The sequence below is a fragment of the Pygoscelis adeliae genome, unplaced genomic scaffold (assembly GCF_000699105.1).
Source record: "Pygoscelis adeliae isolate BGI_AS28 unplaced genomic scaffold, ASM69910v1 Scaffold168, whole genome shotgun sequence".
Taxonomy (NCBI): domain Eukaryota; kingdom Metazoa; phylum Chordata; class Aves; order Sphenisciformes; family Spheniscidae; genus Pygoscelis; species Pygoscelis adeliae.
The window spans coordinates 950993-960062 of NW_008825566.1; positions in this window are offsets into that span (position 1 = coordinate 950993).

Consider the following 9070-nt stretch of genomic DNA (forward strand, 5'->3'; position numbering starts at 1 on the left):
GATACTGGGGTTTGCCCCACCCCAGGTGCAGGACGTTGCACTTGGCCTTGTTAAACCTCATGAGGTTCACAGGGGCCCACTTCTCCAGCTTGTCCAGGTCCCTCTGGATGGCATCCCGTCCCTCTGGCGTGTTTACCGCACCACTCATCTTGGTGTCATCTGCAAACTTGCTGAGGGTGCCCTCAATCCCACTGTCGATGTCATTGATGAAGATATTAAACAGTACCGGTCCCAATACAGACCCCTGAGGGACACCACTTGTCACCGATCTCCATCTGGTCATTGAGCTGTTGACCGCTATGGTCTGGATGTGACCATCCAACCAGTTTCTCATCCACCAAACAGTCCAGTTCTGTAGTCAGTTTTCTTCTTCATTCTAGTACTTACTGCTGTAAAGGTTACTGATTATCTGCATTAGGACAAATGGGGAATCTTAATGCTTTCTTTTAATTAACTGCTTTTTCTCAGTATTGCTTAACTACTGACTTGAAAGGGAACAGATTATTGTATTCTCTCATTCCCCCCTTTTGTAAATTGTCCTTCTTGCACCCTTTTACTCCTGCAAATTACTGCATACAGATTTATTTCCGTTGCTAAATCATATTTCTGACTGTTCATGCCTTGCTTAGAACTTTCTTTTCTACCTGAATAATTATATGAGGACAGAATCATTGCTTGGAGCTTGCCTAAGGCATCACATCTCAACACAGAGGATTGCCTGAGCCCTAGTTTTACTGCAGTATGCGTTCTCACTGCGGAACAGAGCATGCATTCACTCAGCCACTACAGTGTTCGAAAACCCAGAAGGTATTTTCTTTGCTTTCACTCACTTTCTTTCCATTGTCTATGAGTTGTTCTTTCACACTTCCTTTCATTTCACTTTGCTTTTGCTTTTGAGCAATGCCTTGTGTAAACCATCTAGTTCATTAGTTGATAAATTTTATTCTTGTTTTAAATAACATTTTCTATTATATTTCAGCTCTGCTTAGAACAATGATCCAGCGAGGCCCTGAGTACTCTCAACTTCTTTTTTGAGTCATGACACAATAGCTTTCAGTATTATCAGCTCTCTACTTTGAATCACAAATTCATTGAACATCAAAATAGAATTTACAGTGAGGAGTCTGACTCATTTTGGATTCAAAAGTAAATACATTTATGACCACTTACTGTCCATCTTTTTTTTCTTATTTTATTTTTTACCTAAAAGTATATGTACATGAAAACTCACCTGAACCAACTCTGGGAGAGAAGAGAAATTAACTAGGACAAAAGAAGTAAATTAACAAATATAGTCTTTCTTGCTCACTGAATAAATTTGAACATGGTAAGTATCAGATTATTCCTTAGATATTTTTTCTATTTGCTGCATTTCCCTTAGATGACCCTTTAATAGTCAGATAGTTGTCAGAGGTTATTTTACTGAGGTAATGTCAAACACCGGTGAAAGTCAAATAGCATGTGTTTTACTGTGTGACTAACATTAACAGTCAGATATGTAGCACAAAACCTGTTGATGCTCCTAGTAAGATGGATTTGCTGCTGATGGCAGTGGTGTTATTTGCACAGTAGTTGTTTTCTCATGGAAGCATTGCAAATATGCCCACAACTGCGCATTCAACTTCATGGCTTTTTCATCTGTGAAAAATCTCACTATGTTTCACTGGGGTAACTCTTAACTTTACCTGTCTTTCAGAAGCAATTAATGAGTTCATGAGTATACTCTAGACTGCAGGAGAAGACAGTAATGTAATCTATGCAGATCAGCTTTTGGATAAAAGGTCCATCAAAGACTGGCTACATGATTCAAACACAGTTAGGAACAGTATCCAGAAATGCCTTAGCACATAGACTTATTGTAAGACAAGGTGCCAAAAAAGGGCTCTTTCTAAAATGGAGCTCATGCAATCTGGCAGCCAGCCTGGATGCTGCCTCCCTTTCTTCCTTCCAGGAGCCTCATCCAAGGTTCTACACTATCCCTGCTGTTATGCAGTTATTAACAGAAAATGTGGTTCAAATGCTAATGTTAACCTAACTGAGTATTTCCATAACCATAAGCAAGACAAGATTTGTGGGTAAAGGAAATATTTTATCAAGTGACAAAAATAGATGAGTTTTCTGGCACAGTAAACATTTCTTTAAGTCTGAAAGAAAAGCAACACACTTCAGATATAAATGCCAGGTTTTGATATTTTTATGAAGTTTATCAGTTATATTATTGAGAGAAAAAAGTAGGTTGCACACTTAAAAGTGGGGAGAATTTAAAAAAGGGGAGAGATGTGGTGGTTATTTTCTATGACAAAGGGAGCAGGATTTTTTTTAGCATACAGCACAGGACCGGATGCAGAGCATATGGGCATTAAGAGGTAGAATGAGAAAGTGTGAGAAAAAGATTATGACATGTCACAAAACCATAACTTTATGAAGCCCATGATTTGGCATCCACAGGAGTGATGTGTGTGAGTTCTCACGCTCACCTTCCCAAGGTTTTTGTAGTTCTCTCTAAGAGTGAGACATCAGTGGTTAAGTGGTTATTTTTCAAGATGTAATTTTCTAGTGATAAACGACCGATCTTTCGATTGGGATCGCTTGTGTGAGCATGTCGGGCCCGGACTGTGACCCCAACCACTGCACCCCTGGGTTTTGGCAGTCGGGGCCATCCTCTCAGCTGGCATAGCTGCATTTTGGCTCCAGCCCTCACCACCGCACCTGGCCGTGCCTCTCTTCTGCTTGCTGCCATGACGTTCCAGCTGGGCCTTGGGCCTGCATACCATGGCAGCGGGGTCTGCCCTTGCAGGACTGTGGCTGACCCTGGTCCACCAACCTGGCCTTGCTCCACTCCCTTTGTGGAGCTGGGGGGCTGCAACTGGGGGTGAGGGCCCCTCCACTCCCCACACCTTGCCCCTGCCCCTGCCCAGCACCCTGCCCCACAGTTCCCTGACAGGTGGCATCCACTTGTCATAAGGGGTGGGGGTTGTTCCAGCTGAAAATTTGTCTTTTTTTCCCCACCGCAGTAGCTGGCTTAGCAAATAATATCAGCTCTCTAGGCAGATCTTGCCCTGTTTAAATTCCTAGATAATCAGGACTGTAACAGCACTGCCATACAACATCATTTCTTTAGATCTTTCTCTCATGGCTGCATCACATAACCGAGTCAGTGCTGAGGCATTTCAGTAGCTTCCTTTTTTATTCAGTTTTGGCCTCCAGCCTTTGTTGTGAGGCCATAGTAGACAGTCTGTTCTCTGACCCTGAGTCTGAATCACCTTAGTTTCTCTTCAGGTCCCTGCCCTTCTTTACCTTGGACTCAGAAACTCAAGTCGTTGTTGTCTTTTTGCTCCCCAGAGCCATATGTGTCAGGGAAGGCCATCAAAGCCTAACCTGAGAGACCTCCCCATGGTCATTCCTAGGTCTGTGACTCTTCCTCTGGATATAACAGACTTGCCCAGCCTCTAGACACCTGTCACATTTTTGCCTGATCACTGACCCAACCACAAGCTCCATTATAGCAGACATCACCTAAAGAACAGAGCAAAAACTTCTTAACAGCAATGAGATCTGTTGGAATACTTTGGGCCAAATTAATTTCCAGATCTAGTTACATTGCATTCAATATTTATTTTAGGGCTGAATTTGTTTCTATTATTTAGTGACTAATTAAGAAGACACCTTACGGCTCCCCTAAGATGTTACGGTGAAGAAAGGTGCCCAAGCATCCTCCTGGAAGCTTCTTCTTCATTTCATTGCTACCCTTCTGCAGGGATAATCTCTCAGACAGTGTATGGACTACTTGCAATCCAAGGTCATTTTTTTCCCCCAACCTGCTATTACTATTTTGTTAAAATTGACACCCACGAGGCATATTTTACAAGACTTGCCAATCTCTGAAAATATACTATGGGGAAAAAAACCAAACAAGCCAGAAATGGCATATATCAGGAAAGAGAATAGAGCACTGTCATGGTTTAACCCTAGCCAGCAACTAAGCCCCACACAGCCACTTGCTTACTCCCCACCGGTGGGACTGGGGAGAGAATCAGAAGAGTAAAAGTGAGAAAACTCATGGGCTGAAATAAAGACAATTTAATAGGTAAAGCGAAAGCTATACACAAGCAAAGCAAAACAGGGAGTTCATTCACTACTTCCCATCAGCAGGCAGGTGTTCAGCCATCTCCAGGAAAGCAGGGCTCCATCACGTGTAACGGTTACTTGGGAAGACAAACACCATAACTCCGAACATCCCCCCTTTCCTTCTTCTTCCCCCAGCTTTATATGCAGAGCATGACGTCATGTGGTATGAGATATCCCTTTGGTCAGTTTGGGTCAGCTGTCCTGGCTGTGTCCCCTCCCAACTTCTTGTGCACCTCCAGCATACTTGCTGGTGGGGTGGGGTGAGAAGCAGAAAAGGCCTTGACTCTGTGTAAGCACTGCTCAGCAACAACTAAAACATCAGTGTGTTATCAACATTATTCTCAGCACAAATCCAAAACATAGCCTTGTACTAGCTACTATGAAGAAAATTAACTCTATCCCAGCCAAAACCAGCACAAGCTCATAGGGAATGAGTCATAAAGTTGAAGATTTGAGACGACGTAAATACCCTGAAAATCTACAGTGTACTTAAGTACATGAAAAAGTGGTCTGTGTCAGCAAGCTTTTTGTTTCAGGAAATGACAGAAGGGAGTCATAAAGTTTGCAAAGTGCTACTGAAAGCAAAAGCAGCCCCTGGTGCCAAGCAGATAACTGATGCTTAAACAGCTGTTAAATGTTATGTTCTAGACTGCAGCCCTAATAGAGAATTTGCCAGCTAGAGAGTATTAATAATAAAAAAATATTTGCATGTTTATACATTCTTTCAGCTAAGGATCTCTATGTTTGATGTGTACTATGCAATGGAGCTTCAAAATGCATTGGTAATACAGGTACAGAATTGGATGCTCTTCATGTAGACTGCGAAATAGGTTTCATACAAAATAGTCAAACTCAAGGTTACACAGCAAATACTAAAAAAATCAGGATTAAACTCCTTGATTTTCTATATTGCATTCCTATGCAACAAACAAAAATGTCTGTAATGTATTATCCAAACAAGAAGACCTATAACATGGAATGTGATGACCAACTTACTCTTACAGGTGTGGTATTTACTCCCTAGGTGTAAGTTTTTCAGCTTCGGGTATACTCAGAATCCCGATGTTTTTATAAAGCATCCTGTTTTATTTGTATATCCTCCTTGTCAGATTGTTTTAATGAACAGTTCTTCTAATTGTCTGTATATTTATTCATTACAGTTGTATTTTATTGGTAGCAATAACAATAATCATAACACTCAGGGTACACTTAAATAGTTTTTCTTTTTTCCTGACTGAAAACTATGCTCTATAAATGCCTTCCTAAAAATATTTAAACACCATTAATCCTGGCTCTTAAATAGCCAATGTAAATTAAACTTTTAGACGATTATGGAAAGTGAGATGAATCCTACCTTAATTTTCCAGTTAATCTGTAGCAAAATGAGACACATTCTCACTTTTTCCCTCCAAATGACATCACAAGAAATGATAATATAAATAATGACAAAAATAATTTGGAATGGAACTATGGAATGTGGAATTATATTACTGCTTGTAGAGTTATTGTATCAGAAAATTTAATTGGCTAAGATTTTGCTCAAAGAAATGAGCCATTACGAATCCACTTTACAATGATCACATTTCAAGGCACCACTGTTGAGGCCTTGATATTTGGTTGCATTCAAGGAAGATTTTGAAGATTCATGGAGCTGCTGTGTAGACCCAAACTGTCTGATTTTAGCAGCTGCAGAAGTAACTTTATTTTGCCTCTGTCTCTGTCATACCTAAGGGGACACCTTTGACACACAAAGTCCTCCCATTTGGCAAAGAGAGAATTTTGTACAAAATTCGTGCAACATCAAGCTTACATTTTCTAATCCTTCAAGTTATGCTACTCTGTTATGGACAGGGGAGACTATCGCCACGGGTATCAGTGTAAGCAGAATCGTACTTCCTTCATCAAATTTCAAGAAAACCAACTAAACTTTTTCCTTTTTCACTGTAAAAATAGATGCTTAACCAATTTTTAGGTCAGGAAATCTCCTCTGTTCTGTAGTTTTTTCTCCGATTTCTCTAGACTTATATTGCATATTGTGTCTTATGAAGTGTCTGACTGTATAAAATGTTATTTATTGAACAAAAGACAATTTTATAAATAATACAACATACAACTACAAATATATGTTTATACTAGTGTATCAAGAGGAATCAATGTTAACAGAAAATCCGCATGAACAGAATATTAGTGTTTTTCAAACCTCTGAGATTCAGTACAACTTCTTTCTAATTAGATGTGTTCTGTATATGTACATATCAATTTTGTAAATGGCTTGAGCATGCAAAATATTCTTGTTTTAATTATAACAAATAAAAGTGATGTTTTAAACAGTGAAACCTTAATGAAACAATGAAACCTAAATTCAATTTAACAGTAACATGAAATCAGCAAGAGACACTGGATCTTTCTTCCTGAAAAGCAAATGAAATATTGTGTACTGTAGAAGTGCACAGAGAAACAAGAGAATTCTAGAATCTGTCCAGGACACCAGAAGAAAACAAAAGTTTGAAAAGAAACAGAGCAGTTAAAACAGTTAAAAAGAGTTTAACATGAGTATTCAGTGATGAAGGTTTTATTTTTTTTTCTAATTTCTTTGAAGAAAAAATAATTATTGCAGCTGAAATATCAATCTTGAGAAATATGTGTTGCAGTATGAGATGGAGAATTTGTTCCAAGGGAGAAAACAAAACAAAATAACAAGGAAAAAATCTCTTGCCATAGCTCAGAGTACTTCAGTTTTACACATTAGAAATGGGGGCAAAATAAAAAGTTTTGTGAGGTTTCTTTTTTCTTAATAGACAAACTTATTTCTCCTGAAGGATGTTAAATAATGTCTAAACTTTTGATATGAGTTGCATATACTTATCAATAAAGAGTTTTCGCAGTTAATTTTTTGTATATTTTTAAATGTCTTTTCTGCTTTTAAAGGACCTCTGCAACACTGTCCAGAACAAACATACTCTTAAGCTAGAAAGTCTGAAAAAATCCCATTTGTAATGAAATGAGAAAAGCCCCTTTTCTGGAAATAAGAACACATTTGTTATTTCTAGGCTAAAAATATTAACAATTTGAAAGTTGGCTTGTAAAGGCATCTTTTCTCACACTGAGTTAAGATAAAACTATTTTATAATACATTTCACCAAAATGTGTGATTACGGGTAATTTAAAAGTCAGCACTTGACTTTGGAAAAAACATATTGCTCTGTGATTTGCTGTGCTGGGAGAGGAACACATGGCTGCAGTGTGCAGGAGCAGACAGGAGACTGGATTATGACAGAATGAGTGACAAAACCTCTTTTATTCTGAAGGTGAAGATTTGACTTCACCAGAAGAACATCTGGATTCAGTCTGAACAGGGTCAGTAATGGGTGTTCCCCCTCCTACTGACTTTAAGTAACTTCCGTCCCACCTCATCCCCCCCAAAAAAAGTTATCTGCTTTGAATAATCATTGTGGATTCAAGGGAACTATTCACAAAAGAAAAGATTCTGTCTACCATATAAGTGGTTTGTAGGATTTTTATTTTATGGTTATGACAACCTACTGGGATGTTCCGTTTTGAAGAGTACAGGGATCTCGTTAGGTCGTGCAGAGAGGAAATGAGAAAGGCAAAAGCCCAGCTAGAACACAACCTGGCCGCTGTCGTTAGAGACAACAAAAAATGTTTTTACAAATACATTAATGACAAGAAGAGAGTCAAGGAGAATGTCCATCCTTTATTGGATGCGGGGGGGGAACATTGTCACCGAGGAAGAGGAAAAGGCTGAGGTACTTAATGCCTTCTTTGCCTCAGTCTTTAGCAGGCAGACCAGTTATCCTCAGGGTACTCGGCCCCCTGACCTGGAAGACAGGGATGGCAAGCAGGATGAACCCCCCATAATCCAAGAGGAAGCAGTTAACGACCTGCTACGCCACCTGGATGCTCACAAGTCTATGGGGCCAGATGGGATCCACCCAAGGGTGCTGAGAGAGCTGGCGGAGGAGGTCGCCAAGCCGCTGTCAGCAGTCCTGGTTAACGGGGGAGGTCCCGGACGACTGGAGGCTTGCCAATGTGACGCCCATCTACAAGAAGGGCCGGAAGGAGGATCTGGGGAACTACAGGCCTGTCAGCCTGACCTCGGTGCCGGGGAAGATTATGAGTTCATCTTGAGGGCACTCACAAGGCAGGTGCGGGACAACCAGGGTATCAGGCCCAGCCAGCACGGGTTCATGAAAGGCAGGTCCTGCTTGATCAACCTGATCTCCTTCTATGACCAGGTGACCCGCCTAGTGGACAAGGGAAAGGCTGTGGATGTGGTCTACCTGGACTTCAGTAAGGCCTTTGACACCGTCTCCCACAGCATTCTCCTAGAGAAGCTGGCGGCTCACGGCTTAGACAGGTGTACTCTGCGCTGGGTCAAAAACTGGCTGGATGGCCGGGCCCAGAGAGTTGTGGTGAATGGAGTTCAATCCAGTTGGCGGCCGGTCACGAGCGGTGTTCCCCAGGGCTCAGTATTGGGGCCAGTTCTGTTTAATATCTTTATCAATGATCTGGATGAGGGGATCGAGTGCACCCTCAGTAAGTTTGCAGACGACACCAAGTTGGGCGGCAGTGTTGATCTGCTCGAGGGTAGGAAGGCTCTGCAGAGGGACCTGGACAGGCTGGATCGATGGGCCCAGGCCAACTGTATGAGCTTCAACAAGGCCAAGTGCCGGGTCCTGCACTTTGGCCACAACAACCCCATGCAGCGCTACAGGCTTGGGGAAGAGTGGCTGGAAAAAGGCCAATGGCACCCTGGCCTGTATCAGAACTAGTGCGGCCAGCAGGAGCAGGGAAGTGATCGTGCCCCTGTACTCGGCCCTGGTGAGGCCGCACCTCAAATACTGTGTTCAGTTTTGGGCCCCTCACTCCAAGAAGGACGTTGAGATGTTGGAGCATGTCCAGAGAAGGGCAACAAAGCTGG